Below are 26802 nucleotides of genomic sequence, written 5' to 3'. Positions count from 1 at the left end.
ATGTTGTTTCCCAATCTAGGAGAACCATGTTGGCATACATGGGGGCACATGCTGCCCCCATTGCCACCCCTGAAATTTGTTTGTAGTATTCTCCTTCGAAAAATATATAGTTATGGTCTAGTACTATTTCCATAAAAGAAGTGAGAAGGGCAATCTCATCCTTTTGTAGCCCACTAAAGTTTTTTAGGCTCTGTATGAAGCTGTCTATTCCTTCCTTTTTCGGAATGCAAGAGAACAATTCTTTGACATCAATGGTGACAAATATTGTATCAAGAGACCACAATTCCTGTTTGAATATTCCCAAAAATTCCCAGGAATCCTTAATTATATGGGGTATAAACTTGTACATATGTTTCAACCTATTGTCCACTACTTTACCATACGGGAATGTCTTACTCGCACTCCCTGATATGATAGGTCTAAAGGGAGGATCGGTAAGATCTTTGTGTATCTTGGGTATACCTCTTATTGTTGCCAATATGGGGTACTCAACTTTCAAAAATTTATAGAGTTCATCATCCACTCTATTATCTAATAAAAATTCCTCCAAGTAAGAGTCTATTCTATTATACGCGATATTAACTTGATTTAATGAAGATACTTCATACTGGTTCAAGTCATTTAATATTTCAAATATCTTGTTGCTGTACTTTTCTTGGTCGTACAAAACTATGCCCCCCCCCTTATCAGCCACCATTATCCTGACGTTTTCCGAACAGAGCGAGTCAATCACTGAATAGATATTATTAATCATAATTTGGTCCTTTTTCTGATATTTACTTTTCTTGTATAACCTATAAATATCCCCCTGTATCACTTTTTCAAATGTCTCCAGTGTTTTGGCCATGGGAGGTGTAAAAGAACTCTTTTTCCTAAGATCAGTATTTGTAGGTACTTGCTGTGACCTATTCTGGAAAAATATCCCTAGGTTTAATTTTCTAGCTTTGCTTCAACCAAAACGTCTACCAAATCTAATGATTTGTCCGGTATGAACTTCATACCTTTAGAAAATATTTGTACCAAATCTGATTGTACTACATAAGAACTATAGTTGTAGATTTTTACATCACCTTCATTAAGTACAATAGGGGAGCCTATTACATTTCCCATATTTCCATAGTATACGGTGTTACTTGTGCTTATGTTGTTGTAAACAAAATCATTATTTGGCACTTGTATTATCTGTGTTTGTTCCACCTGGGGAACCCCTTCCTCTTTCGATGTACTGTGAACCACTTGTCCTGCTCTTCGTCTTCTTAAAAAACCTCTTCATTCTGATATTGAGGTACATAATCCTGTGGTATATCCCTAGTATCACCCTTATGTGTATCCCTCTGTCTCCCTCTATCCTTGTTGTTCCACCTATATGCTACCCCTTGCTCATACTGTTGCATGTCTCGCTCCAATTTTTTACATTTTTTGGCAAACATATTCTTGCTAGCATGTTCTGCATAGTCATACTGTTTAAAAAATAGTTTTTCCCATTGCGGAAATAACTTATCTTCACGTATTGCACTATCCATATTTTCCACTTCGGTAATCAATACAGTCAATTGTGCATCATTATTATCTATAATGAACTGCATGAACTGTTTCCCAAATTCATTAAACATATCATTGCATTTTCTAATGTTACAAACATTCATCTCTACACCCATTGGTCTTTTAAAAAAACGGAGTCCCATTGGGACTACATGGCAATTCAAACATCGCCTTAAATACATATTTTCAACCTGCAATGCTTTTATTTTGGTCAATTTGTTACCAAAGCCAAAAATCATTTGTTTCAAGGAATTGTAATGGTCGTGTACCCCCTGTCCTTTACTGTTCGCATTACTACTAGTGTCAAAGTCAAATGGCATTTGTAACAGTTTTTCAACATTATAATGAGATGGATTGTCATTAACGCCCTTAGCGGGCTTTTGTCGAACAGTACCTGAAGTTTTGTTGTTAATATTAGCGCTAGTTTTTGTTCTGGCGCCATAAGTCCTTTCCGGCTGTTGTCTTTTAGGTTTAGCCCCTGAAATTAAGTAGGATTCCTCCTCGTTATTATGTGTAGCCGGAATAAAATTAAACGAAGCTGAATTGCTGTTTGCATTGTTCCGCGTATCTTTCCTCGGCGTACATGTGAGTAAGAATGGTGACGAGCTTCTCCTTTGCCCATTCGGGATGTCATCCTCACTCGCTTGGCCAATGGAGGAACGAGATAACGCTGGCACGTCTGTAGTAGGAGGCAGGTTTTGTGTTTTTAAAGTACCCGGTTTGGGAGTAAACAGTTCAATAAGGCGAGTAAGTTCTCCCTTTATAATGGCCATCTTGGAGTGCAGTTTATCCACTTCCTCACAGGTAATAGATGTCCCTAGACCCGATACGTCCTGCAGTGAATCCATTGTCAACTTATCTCACGCCGAGGTTCCTGGAGTCCACCAAATATCTCACAAAGTAATAAGCCCAACTCGGCTCAAATAATCAGGAACCACGAAGCACTGTGAAGTATGGTTATCATACACATCAGATAAAGCAAATAATTGCAAAACATTGGCACATTTTGACAAGTGATTTAGGGGTTAAAGATAAAATCCCTTCTATGCCCAATTTTGTATATAAAACAGGCAGCAGTCTTCAAAGGCTTATTGAAATAAGACAGAGCTCTAGGAAAGATACTAAGAGCCTCAGTAGGGGAACTAAAAAGTGTGGATGTTACAATCATTGCAAGTATATATATGAAGGTAAAAATATAGTATTAAAGGACAGAAATAGAACTAAGGTCTACTTCAAACATGGCAATTGTTTAACAAGACATGTGATATATTTAGCTATTTGCGACACATGTGAATATTATTATGTAGGGATGACTGATCGACTTCTTAAGAATAGAATGTATGACCATATCTATTGCATTAAGAGAAATGACACCAACAATGCATTATCGAGACATTTACTAAATAGTGAGTCATGCAGGGGTTTTAAATTTGGTATATTGGATGTGGTTAGTCCAAACCCCAGAGGAGGAAACATAAAGGCTATTGTGGGGGAAAAAGAAATTAAATGGCAGCTGCGATTAGACGCTGCTACACCACCAGGCCTTAACGAAGTAATCCCTACAAAACCTTTATTGAGGGCTTAACTATAGGCTTTGTTGATATTCTGAGGCAAACCAATATTGCTGGATAGCATACACAATAGGGTCATTCTCACCATTTAAAAGCTCTAATTATGAATTAGTTTCATAGTTAGAGTAGTTTTATGTTATCATTCACGAATCAAAATTTTTTACTATGTGCAATATATTCTTTTTTAAATTATACAGTAGTAGGTATATACAGAGTATTAATATCAATTAGTTGTGTAAATTTATGTATTTTTAAATTTTTATTATATAGCAGTTTGTGACAGATTGAAGGCAGAATTGTAGGGTAAATAAGCCTGTGATGTATTTTTCATTGTGAATGGTATACACAGGGTTAAATGTATGTAATAGGGTATTGTATTTGAAAAAGGCGGGCAAATAAGGTATTTAAAGTGGATGATACACCTTGTTTGATGTTCTTAAGAAATCTAGAGTTACTAGATGAAAGCGCTCAACAACTAACACCATCTCTATTTGGTGCATGGTTTTACAATAAAAGAATTTTACTGCAGTGCTTCGTGGTTCCTGATTATTTGAGCCGAGTTGGGCTTATTACTTTGTGAGATATTTGGTGGACTCCAGGAACCTTGGCGTGAGATTACGTCCAGGTTGTTATCCCTTGTGCTACCTATGGTGGTGGGTTTGTGTTTCCAGCCTTACCTATTCAAGGCACAGTGGGGGTGACAACAGCCTTTGCCAGTATCCACACAGCCAGGTGTGCTGGGTGCGTGCCATCCCTAGCAGGTGGGGCATCATGTCTTGCTCGGCATGTCAGCCCAGGCTGTCAACCATGTGTTCCCCCTTGCTAACAGCAATGCTTCAGCCAATTATTGTACTTGATCTTGTTGTCTTCATAGTGTGGCATCATGCTTGGTGAGGGTGAGATGTTAGGCAGGGTCTTCATGTTTGCATATACTAGATGGTGTTACATTGCTTAACACATGGCAATCATGCCTCAGGTGGTGCTGCAGTGCTGCCTCTGTCAGATGTACATACTACACTCCCTGTACATGTTTGAGAGCAGGTTGTGTCATGTTAGGCGTCCCTGTTACTATATGAGTGAGTCAGAGAGGGGTATCATTCCCAGGGTTCCTACTGAGCCAGTGTATGTGCTATGCATTGCCTCTTTGCCAAGGCCAGGGCATACTGGGCACGCCTCCTTCTGTCTACTGGGGCAGGCTCAAGTTGTTCCTCCTCCGAGTCACGCTCTGCCTGTGATGGCCTTGGCAATGGTGGGGGGCTGTTTGTCCCGGCCCTATGCTGGTCCTGCTGCAGCTGTTTTCACAGAATCATATTATGTAGCATAGCATAGCACATACCATGACAATTTGGGTAAATGTAGTTGGTGAGTACTGCAAGCCTCCACCAGATGTGTCCAGGCACCGGAACTGTGACTTGAGCAGCCCAAACACACGCTGTATTACATTACGTGTTTGTGTGTGTGCCTCATTATGGCGTTCCAGTTCAGGTGTGTGTACGTTTCTGATGGGTGTCATCAGCCACGGCTCCAGTGCATATCCTGCATCCCCCACTTGGTGACCATGTGGGATGCCCCCATTGGCAAATGTCTGGTACAGCTGCGTCAAATGCCAGATATGGGAATCATGATAGCTCCCAGGGCAGCCAGCACACATATTCATTATTATGCCCTGGGCATCACACACGACCTGGCAGTTGATGGAGGGGAAGCCCTTGCGGTTAGTGTAGGCCCTACCCCACTCACCGACTGGTGCTTTGATGCATATATGCGTGCAGTCTATTGCACCCACTACTTCAGGGTATTCTGCTATTTGCTGGAAGAGACGCATATTGCTGGCCAATACCTCACGGGCATTGGGGAAATATACATGCTCACCGACATCTGCTGACATGGCATCCAGGAACTGGTGCAGTACCCTGGAGGCTGATGCCTGTGATATCCCCATCATATCACCAGTTGGTCTCTGGAAGGTACCTGTTGCTAGTATTCTTAGGCCAACACATACCTTGGTTTCCACTGGGATGGGTTCCCCTCTGTTGGTTCTGTGTGTGAGGCGTGGCCTGCACAGCTCAACAATTTGCTGCAGGAGGTCTCTGTCCACTCTATAGCGCTCCACTATCTCCAGCTCATGTAACCCCTGGTACGTGACCCTGGGCCTATACACTCTTCTCCGTTTCCTCACTGCGGGTTGTCTGGCAGCATTTGCATTGTCACCACCCTCAGCAAGTCTCCTATGTCTCCTTATAACAGCTATGGCAGCCCCTAGCATGTTTGGCCTGAGTGCAGCTTTTTCAGTTTTCACTTCTACTAGCTTACTCCTGTCTTGCAGTGTCTCTTGAGAGAAACATACTGCAATGCTGTTTGCAGTGTTTTAAGTGCTGGGCTGGGCTAGTATTCTGCCTGTGTAATTGCCTGCTTCTAATTGTTTTCACCTGCTAGCTCTACCAGTATTCCCTGCTAGTTTCCTACTATTTCTTCTGCTTCCTTTTTCCTCTCTGTTTCCTCAGGGGGGAGCAGCGCACATACCAGTGAAAACACACTCACAGTGGCTACCATGCGAGCACACATGCTTACACGGACTAGAATCTGCTTATTCGGGTTAAAACGCACGCACACCAGCGCAAACAGGTTTACAGATCTTTAAACAGGCTCCTACATGCTTACTCTGCCTTACACGCGCATACTCTGTCTTACTCGCGGCTCCCAGCGCGCACACGCGCGCATGCACGTACAGCAAGAAACTTTGGTGTTGGCCACAGTGTACACCTTCCATTTCTTGACTTTCCCATGCTTATCTGTTGACACTCCTCTTTTTATGCTGTGTGATTGACATCTTTCACATACCAGTTTGCTCCAATGAGCTTGATTTCTTCCTGACATTCCCCCCTGTGATGTCACCTATCTCCTACTCTGTTACTCCCCCTTATCTAACTCTTACACTACACGGTATGTGCTCATTTGCTATGTGACAGTGTGATTCACTATCCTACCACTCATTTACATAGGATTGCCTACTAATGCTTAGTTACATGTCTTACACTCAGCTTCCCCCCTTTGCAACCACTAGACGGTGGCATGTTGTTTTCGGTCTGCTAGTCCCTGCATTGCAAATCCATGCATTACATAAAACCCACATTTGTGGGTTTCAAACCTTTATTTTTATGTTTTATATAGTGCAGCCCATTTGCACGGGGCTGCGCTGCGTTTAAACATCGCCGATCGCAGAAAAAAAAAGTATTTTATTTCATGTTTGCATCAGGTTACAGTGCCAATGGCCACATATTTGGCCATTGGCATGCTGACTGCAACATATGCACACTTTATTTGGAGCTGTCATGGCTCCATTGTGTTATTTGTAGTAACGTACCCAGTTGTCAACTGAGTACATTTCTGCACCTAACACGACTCTTACACGGGCTGATTTCAGCTTCGTGGATTGCTAATCTACCTCATTTGCATGCCTTTCAGCTGCAAGTGAGGTGATTAGCATATCCACGCCCTGCCCGTGTAAGAGTCGTTTTAGCTGGTCTCTTACACGGGATTTCGGGCTGTTCCTGGATCACGATGGCTGCATGGAGTCTTACACGACTCTTAGACTCCGTGCAAGCCATCGTGAATCCTGCCCATTATTTCACCAAATTTTATTTCATGTTTATACTAATATTCCTTTGTAATTTCTACTGTAGATCAGTTTTTCAGTACACATATAATTTTGTCTGTAAGTAGTAATGAAGCTTTACAAAAACATTTGCTGATTATTCAGAATTGTTTAGTTTGCCTTTCATCTCACTAAATAAGAAAGCAAGCTAGCTCTTCTGTGTGATTAAATCACCTTGTAAAGTACACACAGACACACACACACAGACACACAGACACACACACACACACACACACACACACACACACACACACACACACACACACACACACACACACACACACACACTCTGCATGCCATGAAGAGTAGAAATCACAACAGAATAAAATCAGGGCAACTAAGTGTTTGAGCAATTAATTTCTGAAATACTAATATATTAGACTAGGAATATTCACAAAACTGATTAATCTGCAACAAAACACACAACATTCTAAAAAGGTTTAGCACAATCAGTCTTTTTATCTATACCCCAAAACGCTCTAGAAATGGTATACACATAGCTGAGAAGAGTACTATCTATTTTAAACAGACTTTTTTCATCTCATAAGGTCTTTCAACATACTGACATTTTTAAGTCAGTTGCAACACACTTATGGTTAGTCAGCAAAACACCAGAGACCAGTAAAAGCAGCCATAGCCAGACCATCATCATCATGATGGTCAAATGAAGATCTAGGCAGGGTAATGGACCAGGGCCTACAACCATACAGGCATTCATTTACTTGGCCATTTATCCCAATAACATACAAATATTCAGATTTCTCAGTTTACATTCCATAAAGTCATAGGTAGTTAGCTGGCTTGCAATTCACTCTACAGAACCATTAAGAGCCCAGCTCAAATTCCCAGTTGCCCCTAAGCACTGGCTGGTTAAATGACTTGCTCAGGATCACTTAGCAGGCAAATAAGGTCTGAGGGAATTAACTTCTAACCACAGGAATTATAGCTTATAATACTAATCTTCTGGGCCAACCACCTAACAGTTCAGTTAAACCAGAGGCTCAGTTCATACACATAACATATAACATAGACTCCCACTGACTATAGTAAAGCAAACTGCACATTACTGCACCATGGCAGTGGGAGGGGCCCATTGCTGGAAAACATCTGGGAGTAACAATGAACTAAGACAGACTAGAAAACAGGTAAAGGAGTCCATGTCAACTAGCAAACCCTAAAACATCTTAGCAATTGGTGATTCTATTGTAAATAAAACAGGCATGTATCTCAATGAACATTTTATGGAGCTTGTGACACTTCCTGTTTACATGTTGTCAAAATTAAGGACATCTCAAATGTTATAATGGATTAAAGATAACTATGTCATGGTCATTGTTCACATGGGAGACACCAGTCTAAAAGTCTTTCCTTCTTTGTATGGTACCAAATATGGTAGAATTAATGAACAGCCTAGCAACAAGCATTGAAAAATACATTCACTTAACAAAATCTTTCAGTCGAAACATAGGATACAGAAATATAACGATTATATTTTAGCCTTCATTCAGTGGATAAGACATGATTTTATACACATAGGATTCAATGCCCTTGATCTGGAGTGATATATGAGAAAGGCCAGAGTGCTTCACCTCTAATGAGCTTCACCTCTGTCCCCTTGGAATACAAAGGCTGAACAAAGCATTTTCAATTCTTATAGTGCTTTTTTAGACCTCTAAATTCTAAGACAAAAGTAAATGAAAAATAACATAAAAAAAATCAGATGTGAAGGTCATTTCACAAAATGACAGATATCTGAACAATAAGATGAATAACACAGACATTTTTCTCTGCTTGGTGAATGCTGATATCTACATTGTTACTGAAAACTGGTTTAATGATACAAAATGTGTATTACACATTCTAGGGCATACCTTTTGTTACTTAGGTGTGGTAGGATAGGTGGTGGTATCAAAGTCTTTGTAACAGTACACAAAAGCCTGGCACTGAGAAATCATCTCAGAAGGAGAAACTATATAAACAATAATTAACAGTGGTAAATTAAATATAACAGTACATACACAGTCAATATTCTCTGCATAGGAGATCAAAGGTCTTCTGTCTATCAATTACTAATGTGTGCTAAGCCTATCAAAAGCCTTCTGTCTATCAATTACCAATTTGTGATACGCCTATCCCTAACACTGCCTCTAAGCTCAGTTTGGCACCCTACCTCAGAAAAAAAAAAACTCTTTCAGTAACACTGCCACAATTTCGACAAAGTATGCCAGAATTTTGCAATCTTTATTTTTTAGTTCTGTGAATTTTTCATGGTCTGTTTCCAAAATGCTGGTATCAATCACCTGTGTTGTGATGCATGTATTTCATAAAGGCAACATGAACCCAGATGCATGTAGCACTCAACCTTTTTTCTTGAAAATGTGGGACAGTTACTAACAATTTTAACTATGAAGCTGACAGCATGCTTACAACAAGTTGCATTGATAGATTAATGATTCAATATTATTTATTATGGTTATGTAACAATGGATGCATAACAGACCCTTTCAGTGTGGATCTACATTTAACATAGACTTTTTAAGACTTGAAATAAAGGATGCTTCTTATAGTGAGGTCCAGGTGGGAAGTATATACTTGCAGCTAGAAGTGCCCACACCCAGACATTGTTCATGGTGCACTCCTTTACATATTCATTCTCATTTCCAACAAATAGCAAGTGTACTTCTCAACTTCTTTGCTCAGGAATTCTGGACAAAGCCAAAAGTTATGCTGGGATAAAGACCCAAAATCAGGGGCAATTTTAAATATTATTCTAATTTACATAGGACATTAAAAGAGCAACTGATTTGCATCAGCATGCATTTCCTGAACAATAAGTATGACTTTACAATCTCTGGACTCAGTAATTATTGACCAAGCATAATCCACAGTGATTTATCAGACAATCAAAAGTTATACAAAGGAAAGGCAAGCACATGAAGGAAAATCAGGAACAGTTCAGAAAATTATAGCAGAGAATTTTTCAAGGAAAAAAAAGAAAATACACCCAGAAAATGACTTTGGATTGTCTTGCAGAGATGACCATATTCCCATGCTCTCACTGCCCTGCTCCATCCACAATACAGAGCGTCCTCCCCTTCTGCCATGCATTTATTTTTCAGTCAGTATATCTCAGGATATTCCAGGCACCTGATGCAGCTTCAGCAGATGGTAGAATATCAGCTTTCTGTTTCTTCTAACAGCAAAAGTAGCCCATGTAAAATCAGCACTGTTTTAAAAGGCAGAGCTGCTGGCTTTTATTCTTTAGTTATAAAAAAGTGAAACTTTGTTCAAGCAGGTTAGCATGATACTGACTTGTGCTAGTTGCATGTGCTCAGTTCTGAATTCAGAATGAATGCATTTTTTTTATTTTATATATATATATATATATATATATATATATATATATATATATGTATACATATATATATATATATATATATATATATATATATATATATATGGGTTACCTTTAGTTAATCGACAGCCCACTCCATCAAAACCGACTTCACCGACATGGCAGAACATCGACAAAGGGAGAGCCAACGTTTCCCACACAGTAAGTAACCATTTGGCCATCCCGAATTCAACAACTACCAGTAAAACAAACCCACAGATGTGGGGGACTATGCCCCCCACACCCCCTTTACTAAATATTCCAACTCTGAGAATGCACTGTCACGGAGGTAAGGGGCAAAGTTCGGGTTGATGGCCAAACGGTTACTTACCATGTGGGAAACATCAACTCTTCCATTCTTGATGTTCTGCCGTGTCAGTAAAGTTGGTTTCGATGGAGTGGGCTGTCGATTAACTAAAGGTAACCCATATATATATATATATATATATATATATATATATATATATATATATATAATACACACACACACACACACACATAAACATATATGCAAAAGATAAGTGAAAACAAAACAAAAAACTAAAAAATAGAGGGCTGCAGTCTAGCAGGTAAGTACCACAAGGCACTCCTACACCTCAGTAATGGAATATTGGGCCCCCAACTAGCTCCTGGCCATAGGCAGGTGCCTAGGGAGCCTTCTGCTAAATATAATTTATTCATAGCTTATTATTTCTTGTTGCCATGCCATATTGATCACTAGCTTCAGAAAATAAGTTCTAAGCTGAGCGATCCTTATCTTTAGGGCATCATAGCTATGTAGAAGTCAGAAATGCATGGACTAAAACTAGAATCTGTATAGATTATCATATTTCATTCAGTGTAAAAGGAAAATAAATTAAAAGAAAACACATGAATGATGGCTGTAGGAATGTACTGCTCCTTTGCCTGATCAACACAAGTATCAAATCTGTTTATTCATCTGATCAAATGACTCCATTAGCAGCCTTTTAATTAAATATCTATTGAATGTGCACTAAAAGTGCATGTTTTGCACAAGCTGTCTCCCTAATAGGTTTTAAACATGTGCTTTTCTATCATACTAAATAATATAATAAGTGCAGCTTTCAGTGAAGTTTTCTTTTTTATTATACAGTACACTGTTTATTATAATGTGCAACCTACAGTGATTAATCCTTCATCAAATGACAATGCATTACTGAATGACTGGAAAATACATTTAGATTCCAAAAAGTCAGTCTTTATAATAAAAAATATGCAATTTCTACGTTTATTAAAAAAATAGCAACCTAGTTCTGACTGGCCAGTGACATCACCATAAAACTTTGAAAAACTGGGTGCATCCTGGAAACTGTTGAAAACATAAACATTATAAGCACTGAAATATGAGAGATTATGAGCACAAGGCCTAAATGAATACTTTGGATGAGATTCAAAGACTCTGTGCACATTGTATGCTATCAATTGCTGAGAAATGCAGTGACTAGGATAATATGATTCAGAGATGACTCCTTATTGAAATGGGAGCACGTGACTGAAACTACAGGAGAAGAACAAATCTCGGACATCTCTCTTCTCCTTTAAACTTCTTTTTTGCAGGAGGCAAGGCCCCATGCACCCCCTGAACTTATATACACCAACTCTGAGATCACCATACCTCAGACAGAAAGGGAATGTTCCAGGAAATGACCATCTTGGATTTGGTATATGTAAGTCTCTTTTTTCAGCTGTTCAGTCTCCATGTTTCAGAACTCACTGCATTAGGTGCCACCATTTCAAATGGTTATCTTGAGGAGACAGCTACACAGTAAGACCATTCAGAACTGGTATGTTAATATACAAGTCACATAGCTGGTGTTGAGGACATACACAAATGTGCTACACAGCATGAATAAGGCCACTAATGCAGATCCGATACAGCTACACTGACTTCTTACGCTGCCTATATAAACTATAATATACTGCACTTACACAAATATGCATGTATGGGTTGTGATTTTCCAACAATCCCTGCAGCACATACATAAATATAAATAAAGTTCATTACTCTTTCATGTATCATTAGTGGACCGGAGTTCCGTTGTGGCGACCCCTAACCAGGAAAAGCCGAAAGACAACAACAACAACTCTTTCATGTCCTTCATAAAAAGCTACTGATATAATTTTAACTAATCCCATAATTACCACCATACTAGAGTTTTTCCTGTGAGAATGACCACTATTAGATTTCTCTAAAGAGATTTTTCTCCTGTGTTGATATGATGGACTTCTTTGGTAGTGTATCTTCATATGATAGAAGATTTTGTACTGGGTCTGATTTTACAAAGGTCTTACCAACTGTAGTTGTGAGGTGGCATCTGCTGAAGATAACCCTGTATTTGTGAACGTGGCCATGTGTCAAACAAATTAAGTTGGCTGGAATGCAACACTAAAAGCTTTATTCTTTTGAAGTATTTCAGCTTCAAATTAGGCTACCATCTCTTCCTGGGTATTCTAAGTTCACATACTAAAGTTATCTGATATTTTTTTCTTCCTCTATGCATTTGATGTTATATTTTGTAGTAGGTTCTATTTTTATAAAGACTTTATCAGCTGGAGTCAAGAACTGACTTTGTTAAAGTGGGCCTTGTCTTTGTGCGATTAGACCCTTTTTGAATCTGTAGCTGTATAGCAGATTGGGATGTTCTCCCTTTAGGTTTGGACTGCAGACGAAGGTCAGTTTGCTGTCTCCATATGTTTCCAGATAATTAATTACCAGGTTGATTTTCAGGGTTGTGCTGTCAATGTGATAGTTGCAGGGGACATCATGCTTGCTGAAGGATACTGTTATACACTTTTTTTGCACTATGTTTGATCCCATGGTTTTGACATCAGCTATTTGTATGGAAAATATCCTATTACAGGATTTTAGTGTCACCAGATGCTTGGTGAGCCAGAAGCCCTCAACACTGGCTTTGATCACCGAGAACTAAATGACAGTTTGGAGCAACCCAAGGACAAAGCCATGGGGTATACCACTGGTAGCAAGTGTTTTGGAGGAGATGGAACCACCCACCCTAATTTCCTGGGTTATATTTTTGAGTCAGTATGCTATCTATTGAGTTACATGGGGCTGACATTTATCTAAGAGAGTTTATTAACAATACTTGAATGTAGAATGGTGATGAACACCTTAGCAAGATCTAGATATGAGGTGTGTACTAAATTTCCCTCAGCCATTGCTTCAGTAACCTTCTTGAAGGAGTTACACAGGTTGAGTAGGCAGGTTCTGCCCTTGTCAAAACTGAATTGTTTTAGGTCAAGGGTTATTAGGTTGCAATAATGATTCTTTCCATAACTTTACAGATGAAATTTGTCAGAATTATGAGTCTTTAATTATTTAATGGGTGGCCACGATGGTGCAGTAATTTGCATTGCCACCTCACATTAAGAGGTTCTGCAGTTCGATCCTCAGCTGGGGTGCCTTCTGTGTGGAGTCTGCATTTCCTCCCTGTGGTCACGTGGGTTTCCTCTGGGTGCTCCGGTTTCCTCCCACATCCCAAAGACATGCTGTAAGTGGATTATACACTCTAACCTTTCCCTAGGCATGAGTGTGTGTATGCCTTCTGTGGAAGGTTGGGTGCTTGGCTGGCAACTCAACACCATAAAACTCCACTGCCAATCATGAGCGGACAGGTGATCTGCTGTGGCAACCCCTAAATGGGAAAAGCTGAAAGAAGAAGAAGACTGAGTCTTTAATTATTTTGGTCAGTTGATACCCTATGTCTGTGCAAGGGAGGGGGTACTGTAGGGGGATTAACAGGTCCTGTTCCAGGCTAGTCAGTAGGTATCCTGGTATGTTATGGGCTCTGTAAAAGCAGTTTTCTTGGCCTTGAATATTGCTTGCCATGAGAACTTGTTCTTGGGAGATGTTCCATGGCGGTATAGATGCAGGTATGTGATCTGGGAATTCTGGAGAGAACTAAATTTATCTGCCAGTAGACTAGCTATGTTCTCTGGGTCTGAATATTTACTATTAGCCCTGTGCACTGTTTCTGAGGTTTCTAACATTGTTAAAGAAGGTGTTGTGGTTTCAGCCTGGGTGGCTATTTTTACTTCATATCTGTCTTTTGTTGAGTTAATCAGGGACTGAAGTGCCCAGCTAAATTTAGCAAGAGTATTTTGGCATGATGGAAGTTACATTTATTTTTACTTACAATGATTTTTTTTCCATTTGCAGACCCTGTTAATATTTGAATTTTACCAGAGAGGTTTGTTTGTAAATTTGGCATTGCATTTATTGTGGGGGGGGGGGGGGGTGGCAGATGCTGCTAAATGCAGTTATTTATATGGACATAGAATTTCATAGTAAAGGATTCAGCATATGCAATGGGGTCATTGGGATGACAGGGGGTATTGAAATTAATAAGCCATGTCATCACTCAGTTTAAGTTTAAGCAAACTATCCTTGCATATCATAATCTGCAACTACTGAGTTATCAGATTATACTTCTGGCTTCAGTCTTACAATGAATGTGAGATATTTATGGTTAGATTTGACTTGGGAGGAAATTACAACTGGTACAGAAGAGAGCTGTCCAGTACTGGTAACCAAGTCCAGGATTGTGTCCCCTCTTGTTGGGGTGCAGACTAACTGGTTCAGAAAATTTGCATTAATGAGAGCTAGAAATCTATGGACATCCATATCAGGGGATGTATAAGTCATTTCATTTATAGAGGGATAATTGAAGTTCCTCAGGATAATGGTGTTTAGCTTGATACATAGGGACTCCATAGTTTTCAGGTAAGACTTATGGGCAGGAGACGACATGGATGGGGTCCTATGGTTGGCTATGATGTGATACAGGGCTTTATTAATGGTAAGTTGGATGTGAAAAAAGTCCCAGGTCATTATCTTATATAATGAGTCTTGGGGGTGGCACTTTGTTTAACAAATATGGAGACACCCCTGCCTTTTAGTGCCCTTGTCTAGTGTGGTGAACCTGAATGTGTGGTAAGTACTGAAACCTTGCACAGATGGGCAAAAATAGTTTTTGTTTTCTTGTTTTCCTTGTACAGCCAATTATTTGTTTTAGTGTTAGTTCATTATCTAAAGTATTTGTTTTTTTTTCTCTTATCTTAATCTCCTGTGTGAAGCAATTTCATTTTGGTTTTATTGCTCAGTTTGCTAGCCTTGCTGACTTCTCATTTGATATAATTTTGCATTTAAGCTAGTTATCTTTATATAGTTGAACCTATACACTCAGGTTACTGCTGACAATAGCCCAGTGACCAAGAGCATACTTAACTTTTTATCAAAACAGTAAATGCATGAATAAATACCCATTTTCTCCACTCTTTGATTAAATGGGGTCCATACTCCTGGACAGTTTTTTCTTAAAAAAATAATCAGTGCTATAAATGAGTACACGGTAAATGACTGTTAGAAAACAAGAGCTAAGGCATAGGTTAAAGAATTAGGTTTGGTAGTTATTCAGTCGAACTGGGGGGATTGAAATCTTAGAATTCATTTTGGCCTCAGCCATCCTAAGTTTCTCAAGAGATAAGTATTGCATAAGAGACTATAGCTGTAATTAGAAAGAGACATATAGGGTGGCTTTCACAGACACCCAAGCACAAGCTGTTGGAGACATGATCTGCAGGTGCCAATGGTGCAGGAGTGCCATACAAGCACTGATTGTGAAGTTATGAGGATATTGCAGCTTCAAAATTGAATGCTGATATTGCTTTTGTTATCTCAGCTGAAACGTGTAAGCATTTAGTATGTGAGGTGAGTCTAGTAACTGTAGCAAGCTGCTTCTTAGACTTTTAGCAAGCAGCTTGTTACCATTGCATGAATGGAGAAGCTTTTTTTTTTTTTTTTTTTTTTAAATTTTGGTTTTAGTCTTCAACTGTGGGAGAAGACCTTCTTTTTGAGATCACCTGTGGAATCTACACGTGCAGGGTGGCAGATGTCCTAGTTATGGTTTTGTAACAGATAGTGGGAAGTTATAGTGCATCTTGTGTATTTTTGAAGTATCTAACATCATTGGTTTCACTTTTTCTGTGATACTCAAAACCAGAAGAAATTTCAGTAATATCTGTGCAAGAGTCAGCTATAGTCATCAGGAGGTCTTCTTTTGGTAAAAAGTAATTCAGACATGGACTAAAGGATCATATGTGACATAAGTTTGTCTTTTTCTAACCTCTTTGGAGAAAAAAAAATATACAGTGCAGAATCATTTTTGTTTGGTGAGGTTTGTACCTCCCTAAATGTGAAGTAAGTAGAATGCTGAGGCTTTCTAGTATTGACAGTAACCCTTGAGGTAGAGTCAAGTGTAGGACAAAATGCTTTTGAAAAAAAAGTTTTGCGTTTTGCATCATCTCAGACCTTAAAATTTTTGGTTAAATGTAAACTATTTTATTTCAAACAGCTTTCTTTGTCACCTCATTTATGCAGCAAAACTCATTTCTGTCCTGTGGTTGCTCGCTTTTTTTGACATAATTTATATAATCATGTTTGCACTACTCTAAAAAAAGTTTCCATAGTCCTTTTACACTAAAGTTTATACTTCTATAGATTTCTTTGAATTGATCTGTTTCAATCATTTTTTGAAGTAAGATTAACAAGAATGCAAGCCCACTGTAATAGTCATAATGATGTCATGGCTAAAACATTAAGTTTGGTTGTCTACTTATACTGAATTTAGGTATACACTTTTTTCTAGATAACAATCTGGGACAAAGGATAGAAAGGGAACACTTCTTCTCACAAAAACAAAATTAATATGAAAATGAACCTTGTAAAAAAGAACATTTCCATTAAAGAGGAGGTTCTTACATTACCAGGACTTTTGTCATGGGGACTCCACTGTACAATGCATAATGCCCCGCTCACCAGACTAAAGAAGGAGATTATAAAGGTTAGTTGCTTATCTGGAGTGGATACACTCAACACAGGTACCAGTATGATACTGTCATATTCCCCTTGGGCATTAATGACCTGAAACGTATTTCCCTGGACTATATGAAGAGAGACATTGTTGATCTCCCTGAATATCTAAATATGTGTTTCTGGCAGGTATGTGCCTTGCATTGAGCAGCATTCAAACTTCACCAAGGATGATGCCATAGTACAAACAAAAGATGATTGATTCAATAATTGGCTTAATTTCTGGTGTCTTTCCAGGGGTATTCAATATTTGTCAGTATGGGAGGACATGGTTTACAAACCATGTCACTTTGCAAAGGATGTTCTGCACTTTTCCCCCAAGGCTTCCAAATATTGTCTATAATTTTATCCAACCCCTTAGAACCTTTTTTAGGAAATGCAAATTGATAAGCCTGCTGACACATAGTAAATAAAACCCAATGAAATCTAATTTGTTACTGCTCAATGCTAGGAGCCTTGGTACAAGGGATTTGGGCTCTGTATAGTGTTTAAGGTCTTCACCTTATAAATGCAAGGAAAATGCTACACTCTGTCCTCACTTTAGAGAATATAGACATCTGTGCCATTACCAAGGCACAGTTTAAATTTGCAAAAAGTGCTCTGGTAGTGCAAGGTTTCCATGCCTTCTATGCATTTAGACCATCAGTTGTGATGACAGGAACAAAAGGTGGAGGATTCTTGATCTACATTAGCGACAAGTATGCCTCTAGTGTGGTTAAATTTGATGATGCTCTGAAGTACTTCCATGTGCAAATCATCACAAAGTCCCATACCATACAGTACCATATCCTGGCAAGCTGTAGGTCACCCTTTATGTCCCAAGAATTTCACAGCTCATACCTAGACTTGCTGGAGACATTCTACATTAATCCAAATACCCTATTCATGGAAGAATTTAACTACCTCTTTGTAGACTGGGAAACAAACAGTCCCTCAAACTCAGAGGCACAATGATTTCTGCACTTTATTTACACAAATACCCCTGTCTAGACAGTATGCACACCAACCAGAGGTTCAAACATACAGGACCTGGTGTTACTATCACTTTGTTTCTTTTATACAGGACCTGGTACTCACCAGCATGGGAGAGTGCTGCACACCTTCCAGTGTCATGCCCTCACTGGTAAGGTCAGACCACAAACCTATCTCCTGCAAAATAAAAATCAGTTTGGTAACCCCAGGTGACCCTATAACAGTTACGAACTATTCCAAAGCAAACTACAACCTATTAAGTGATAAGTTTGAAAAAATTCAGTTCTACTCCTCACTCTGAATTCACAGCAGCCTGTATGGAATTATTCACAGAGACCCTATACAACCATGTAAATGGTTGTATAGAGGCTGCTGTACCTATTAAACTTAAGCTCAAAACAATCTCTAAAAACAAATCACATTGGTGTAATCCTGAAATTAATAGAGTATATAACAGAGGGAAAAAGTAATGGTTAAATCAGGAACAGCAACTTCCATGATGATAAGAGCTCACTAATTAAACTAAATGGGGAAACCAATAGAACTAATTAAGTCCAACAAGGCCAATTACAAGATCAAGATACCCTCACAAGCTAAAGATGACCACAAGGCCTTCTACAGCTATATCCATAACCTCAAAGGCAGCACACAGCAGTGTGATGAACTGGAGGTCAATGGTACCAACTTCAATAAGCAGAGTCACACAGCAAATCTGCCATCTGACAGATTCTGCTCAAACTTCACTCCCCACTTCTCCCCTGTCCCTCCCATAAAATACATACTAGCATACCCCTCAGCTATTCATAGGTAGCAGGTACTGGCAGTGCTCACTAAAGCCAAAAACACAGGCATAATGGGCTTCGACAATATCCTGGAATGCCTTCTACATAGCTTGAAACATGACCTATCGGAACTGGTTGAGTCATTTTTCAACTATAGCCTCAAAACACCCTTTTTGCCATGAGAATGGAGGACTGCAATGGTCATACCACTTCACAATGGTGGACCATCAACTGACCCAGGAAACTATAGACCCATTAGTTTAAATAGTCTAATATGGAAAGCCACAGAACAAAATATTATGGAAATAATCAACAAAGACATAAATGACCTTCAGACTCTGGGACTAACCCAATTTGGTTTTGTCATGGGAAGGCCATGCCTACTAAATCCACTTGGCCTCTTTGCAAAGGTCACCAAGGAAATGGATGAGGGGGGAAAATGATGTATACCAACTACCTGGACCTGGCTAGGGCATTTGATACAATACTTCACTTGGATATAGTTGTCAAACTCACTGAACTGTGCATAAACCCCAACAAAACATGCTGGATTGCCAGCTGACTCACAAACAAGACCCAGGATGTCAGAATTGATGAGATCAACTCGACTAAGAGACCATTCACCATTGGGGTACCTCAGGACTCTCTGCTGGAACCACTCCTATTTGGCATCTACTTCTAGGATGTAAAGGCTAATGTCAAGGGCCATTGGCTGACCAAGTTTGCAGATGACTGCAAATTGGGAGGTATCATAGATTCCCCTGTGACACAAACATCTTACAAGAGTGTCTAATGTAGACAAATGTTTGTAGCCAAGGTCATGAATTAAAACTCAATGTCAAGAAATACACTATACTGCCTTGTGGAAAAATGGCCAACCATGTTGATTACTCCATTGATAAGACACCCCTAAGAGTTGATCTGATACTCAGGGATCTGGGAACATATGTATACAGTAATCTGGCATTCGGCCAACATGTGGCCAAGATAGAAAGAAAATCATTGAATGTAACCCACTTTTAAGTATGGGCATGGCATCCAGGTCCAAGAAAGATAGTGTCACTTTGCTTGTCCCTTATCAGACCTATCATGGGGTATAATACTTCCTTTTGCATGTACTTGACCAGAGATATGTGACAGATGGAATGCCTACAAAGCCTCCTTACCATGAGAATCCAGGGTATTAACCCATTGCCCTGTACAGATATCCTTAAAGCCTTATCTCTATACTCAGTCTCCTAGATGTTACTTAGAGGCAATATATACCTGGCATCCAAGGCATTCTCAGATCCAGCTCTGATGGACCTTTTGCATATCTGCAAAATGAACAGCATTAAAAATTAAATTTTGCTTGTGACATAAATAGGACATGTTGGTGAGACAGATGTATCTCAGAGGATCCCTATGTTCTGGAACAGGCTCCCGATACATGTGAAGCAGAGTCTATACCTAACCCTTCTTAAGGGTAACTTTGACCTATGGTTAAGTAATCATAAATTCACCCTGGGTCTGTCCCCATATCTCCGATAGTTTAGGTATAGTTACTGCCACCTTCTGTCTAACATATCCCCAAATCCTACATAACCTTTAGAAACATCCTAACTAACATACCCCTTCCTAATAAATGCAGATAACACATAGGAGCACAATTGAGTTGGGCTGCATGACTGGGCTTATGAAGGCCCTGGTGGCTGCTATCCTAGTATATCTTTATACCTATATTGTTGCTGATAATGCATGCCAAACTTTACATTGGTGTGGCATACATAGCCACCCTTAGTCAAAGTGTTTTGAAGAGCTTCTCCATTCCAGAGCATCTTCTGAAAAATAAAGTTAAAAGCATAAAATAAACAAATGTAAATAGCTGTGAACAATAACATATATTGCAACCGTACCTGTAGCAATGTTATCAGTAAGAAGTATTCCTTACAGTGATAATAGTCAGTGCATTCATAGACTTTCCATAAATGCTATATTAGCACACAAACCTCAAATTATATTTTTGTTAAACTTTTCTCAAACAAACTGACATGTCTTGTAAATGGTACTAACTAGATATATTTTGCTAGAATCATTTTGTTAGCCAGGCATAAGCTTTCACATGCCAACAAAAAAATGAACACCTTCTTCTTTCGGCATTTTCCCGGTTATGGGTCGCCACAGCAGAACACCTGTCCGCTCATGATTGGCAGTGGAGTTTTACGGTGTCGAGTGAAAAGAGCCAAAAGAGGAGGTGTATCCATCTTCATCAAAAGTAAATACACCTCATGACTGGTTAAACAGTAGAACACCCTAGAGATGTTCCAAGTCCAGCTTATTGTAGGAAAGACCAATCTACCACCTTCAAACAAACACTGAAAAACCATCTCAGCTCTTCCTGGCTATGTACCTGCTCTAACACCTAACCTCCTCCTTCTCCTTATATGATAACTAAACCGTGCTTTTTGCTACTGCTGAGTGATGATATTTTCTCCATAATTATTATTTTTCATCACTTGTTAATACTGGTACAATAATGCTGATTAATATTTCTCTGGTTATACCTCTCTGATTGAATTCATCTGACAAGCAACAAAATTCCTGCTTTTATGTATATATTATGTGTATATTACTGTAATCACTACATGTAACACTATATTTACTTTTATACCAATTAATGTTTAATATTTTCTGTATCTGAGTTTTTCTTGAAGATTTTCTCCCCGGACCTCCTCTGAAAATGGTCTCTCATAGGTCCAATTGAATTTCCTGCAAACAAATACAATAAATAAATAGATAATCATTGTTAGCTATAGATCCCTCATCATGAACCAGGTAAACCACACTGCCTACCTGGACCTACTTGAGTCACTCACAATACAGCCAAACACCCTAGTTGTGGGTGACTTTAACTAACCCTTCGTCGACTGGACAACATATGTGAGCACTAACACCCTCATCCTAATTTTCCTGGACTTTATTAACACAAATACTCTGGAACAGATAGCCAGCAACCCCCACAAGAGGCTCAAATACCCTTGACCTAGTGCTTGCCAACATGGGAGATCGCTGCACCACCCCATGTGTGGGACCCTCCCTGGTAAGGTCAAATTCCAAATCGGTTTTGATTGAAGTAATGGTCACAACTGCCCCCCCCCCCCCCCCCGAGCAAAAAAGTTAAAAAAATTCTCCAAAGCAAACTATAGCCACCTACATGATGGCATAAATAGTTTCAACCCCATGCTCTCCACCGACAGCAGTGTTTCCCATACCGAGGAGTACACTAATGTCTTGTATAAACACCTATACAAGAGTATAGACTCAGCCATACCTCAACGGATTAAATCAGGATCTTTTCAAAAAAAATAAACCACCCTGGTGGACATCCAGTATAAATAGGTTATATAACAAGAGAAAGAAACTGATGACTAAGAACAAGAAGGAAAGGTCTCAGCAGTGGAAAGACAACCTTCAAAGCTTGAATAAGCAAATTAGATATTGTGTTAAGTCCTCCAAAGCTAACCATGAAATCAGATTAGCATTCCTGTTTAAGGATAATCACAAAGCATTTTATAACTACATCTGAAGATGTAGATGGGCAGAAGAGGCAGTACTGACAGGTTTTGTCCCAGATGTGGTGGGTGTTGGTGCCAGAGCCAGTGGAGCTGGTGCAGTTTGAGCCACTGGGGTGACCTAACCCCCTGTGCTGTGAAGCATTAAGTGATATGTTACAAATAAATGACAGGGAGACATTTTGATAGCACATAATAGAAAAAAAAGAGATAAAGGCTGTGGACAGGAAAAATAGGTAAAATTATAAGCATCATATGTTACATACAATGCATTATCACAATAATACAAATATTTTATCTGAAGTTTTATATTTAAGTATACTACCTAACAACTACAAACTATAGTTATGGATTACTCAACGTAATCCTTGCGATGTGCAGATATTGCACATATGCTTGGTCCATCTATACAGATTACAGTTAACAGCAGGGCATTTATGCCACTTGTGTAGAATTTAATGTATGTAATATTATTAAAGAATTGCAGTATTGTATAGTTGTTACTTATAGTATTTGAGCCCACAACCTCTATCTACATTCTTACAATTGACTCCTAAATTTGGTTTGTGCTGCAGACTAATGCATGCATACTTGGTTTTACATTAAGATATGCATGCTTACTTTGCTACTACTGTATAGAAAACAAACACATTTTCTTTAAATTTTAAAGCTACAATAATACTTTGCTTGTGCTACATGCATGCCACTTGCTTCCCTCAGTCTCCCTAGATGATCATGGGCCTGCCTATTCGCAGCTATTTCAGAATTAGCTGTGAAAAGAAAGGAAAAGAACAGAAGAGCATTATCATACCAGTCTTGCCTTCATTTAGCATTCGGTGTATTATAAATTCTCTTTATTAGCATACTTACATAACTGTGGGATGTTACTAGTTTGAACGTCATCCAGCCATGGGTTGACTGTATCCCTCTTATGCCTTTTTAGGTCTTTGAAGTGGTGCCTACACTGTTCTCCAGTGCATGGTATGCCAGTCACACTGGATACAGCCTTGGCCAGACTATTACAAGCCTCATACTGGGAGCCAGAATAGTTCCTCCTGCAGAAGCCTTTGGCTGTGGCACTTTATCAGGAGTCCAATAAATATTCTTGGACTTGTTGCCTCACAGCAAGAGGTTTTCCTGTTCAGTTCTCGTCTGAGGTGCCTTCTGTGTGGAGTCTGCATGTCCTCCCTGCATTCATGTGAGTTTCCTCCCACTTTCCAAAGACATGCATCTGAAACATTTCTCCCTGGGCCTCCACTAAAAACTGGTTTTGTTCCAAGTCGGGCTTTCCCGGTAAACAAATAATAAATAAATATTACAGCTCTACACTTCCACCTGCTGCCATAGGAATAGTTAAATAACAGTTGGATAATTCCCTATTCATTCTTAACTTCTGTGTGTTAACCGCCACAAAATGCTGCTTAGCATATTTATGAGGTGCCCAACAAATTTAATAGAATGTATCCATTTTGAAATTGTTGACTGTCTGCTTCCTCTCTGCAGGTGTTCGATGGCTACAGGTGTTGGAGAAGCTTGCTAACTACCATGCAACGCCTCTTAACAGACTTGCAAGATGGAAAGCAAAAACTGCAACAATGTATTCTTTTTGACATTTAGAATGTTTACTCCTTCTCTGCAGGTGTACTGTCTGCTTCCTGTGTGGGCAACTACTCCAGGTTTTCACACTGCTAAGTGTCGCGCAAACAAGATAAGGAAAGCTAAACATGGCATTTATTGTATTTCATTGTTTCCCCTATTTGCACTAAGCCATGCACTGTTCAAAGACTGGCATTAAAAAAGATAAATAAAAAGAAAATTATGAGAAAGGAATACAAAAATCTATTAAATAAACAGCACTACAAAAATGTATGTTGGTACACATAAAATATTTTTACACAAGCCTGGATTTGAACACTCACTCCAATGAACTTTCAAAACACAGAAAGAGTGTTTTATCTCTCTTTGCCACAGAAACAGCTTTGCAGCAGAGAATGAAAATCATTGTACATACAAGCAGCTGCAACATCATCCACAGTATTAACAAAACATAGTTTTTTGTACATGCATTCATTTCAGAGGTAGTATACTGAGTGATCACACAACCATTTATGACTGTTGCTTGTGTAAATGCAGCTCTATCATATCTTTCTGTGTTTGTTGTTCAATCTTGTCTTATCTGGTTAGGTGTTACTGAACAGAAACTATGGAATGTGTGCTGCTTACTTACATTTAAGACCTTGATACAATTACCTCTGTACTTTACAAGTCTAACTTGGCTGACACACCAACTGGAGGTAAGGTAGGCTGAACTGTTGTTGTGTCTTCCTTCTCCCTAGCAGTAATCATTCACAATTGCAATCCATCAGCAACAAACAAAAATTGCCTGTACTATGTATACATCTGTTACACGAGACCAAGTATTTGGGATTCATCAATTCTAATGTGTTCACACCTCATTTGCAGCTTTACCGTGCTCATAGCCCTGAATCTATGCTGTAAAAAGGGAACCATGTAGCTAGGTATCCTGAAGGGGAGGCGACTTGTTTATATGGATAACACAGAAGATGATATAACTTTGGGATTTATCTGCACAGAAGACTACTGATCTTAATAAGGTATGCTTGTGTTTTTCAGTTGTATACTGGATATGATCAAATGTTATTAAGAAAAATCTAATATATATATATATATATATATATATATATATATATATATATATATATATATATATATATATACATATATATATATATATTTATGGGTCCCCTTCAAAGGATTGAAATTTCACAACATTGAATCACTGATCTGTGAAGACCAGATGACTGAAGTTGTGAAATATCAAATCTTGTGAATGGAGATCAACGTACTGTGCAGAACGGGACATTTACCATTCTCTACACTGTAGTGCAATCTCAGAGTTGGTATATTTAAGTAGCAGGGGGTGTTGGGGGTGCAGGGGGGGCTTGCCCCCTGCAAAAATGTAAAGTAAGAAGTTTTCACATTTTAGATTTTTTTCTTGGGTTCGATATTTCACAACTTTGATCCTCTGATCCTCTGATCTTTGATGATCAGAGGTTGGATGTTGTGAAATTTTGATCCTCTGAAGGGGACGTGTGTGTGTGTGTTTGTGTACATATATATATATATATATATATATATGTATATATATATATATATGTGTGTGTGTGTGTGTGTGTGTATATAAAATACATTAGCAAATGATACTTTTATCTATATGCACTTCTGTGAAGTGTACGGATGACATAGGCATGTTTGTCGGGGCACTTTACTGTCTCAGATACACAGCCTTATTAACTGTCATCACAAGTGCTAATGAGACAACTGTTTTTCCTGGTACACTTTTCTATGTGATTTCAGTAAAATGTAAATGTTGTATATTGTCAGTGACACAGAGGTGTTATCCTTCTAGGATGGGTCACAGAGACCTCAAGGGGAGTGCTGGCCCACAGTTGGGGTATGAAGTATGAAACAAACATGTGTCTCATTACCTTCTAACTTCTTTCTTTAATAATTTTCCAGTACAAAAATATTAGGCAAAGCTGAGGAAAGTTGGTGACCATCAGTACTTTTTGAGAAGTATGAATGTGTGAATCTTTGATGCCTGAGGTTTATTACTTGATAGTGGACACATGTATTCACATAAGTCTCTGCTGTCACATGTTAAAGTCATTACTGTACAAATCTCCCACCTTTTACTTACTTACATTACTAAGGAACAACATGCAATGATATGCCATTCATTTGTATTACTAACAATTCTGTTTTAGCACTCCAGGTTCAACACTTATCTTGTAAATCCAGCAGTTTTAGTTCAGGGCTATGTGTGTCTAATGCTAGGAGTACACAGTCATTACATGGGTAGGTAAAGATTGTGAGCTTTGCCTGGCATCAGTGTTAGTATATGTATGTGTTAGGATGAAGGTTTTAGCCTCTTAGATGGTGAGTGAATGTGCTCTGCATTACCTGTTAGCAAATGCAAGGCATATTGAGCATGCCTACATATGCCTACACCCACAGCAGCTGGTGATTCTCCTTCAGACTCCTCACCTGTTTGTGGTTGTGGTGACCTTGCCGTTGGTGGTGGGATGTGTGCCCCTTCCCCTAGTTGATACTGCTGAAGCTGTTTTTCTCAGGATAATGTTGTGAAGCATGGCACATATTGTATTTCAGTACATATATCTGGATTGTACTGCAGGGCTCCCCAGATATATCTAGGCAGAGAACTACAACTTCAGCAGCCCAAACACATAAACTATGATATTTCTGGTTTTAGAGTGTGCCTCATTATGGTGTTCTTCAGCAGGTGTGTGTGCCTTTCTGATGGGTGTCATCAGTCTCCAGTTCCAATGCATAACCTGCTTCCCACAGTTAATGACCCTGTGGTATATCACCTGTAGTGAACAT

Source organism: Protopterus annectens, chromosome 2.part2 (assembly GCF_019279795.1).
Source record: "Protopterus annectens isolate FY-2018-M chromosome 2.part2, PAN1.0, whole genome shotgun sequence".
Taxonomy (NCBI): Eukaryota; Metazoa; Chordata; order Ceratodontiformes; family Protopteridae; genus Protopterus; species Protopterus annectens.
The sequence above is the reverse complement of the archived record's forward strand: the minus strand, read 5'-3'. Positions refer to the sequence as shown.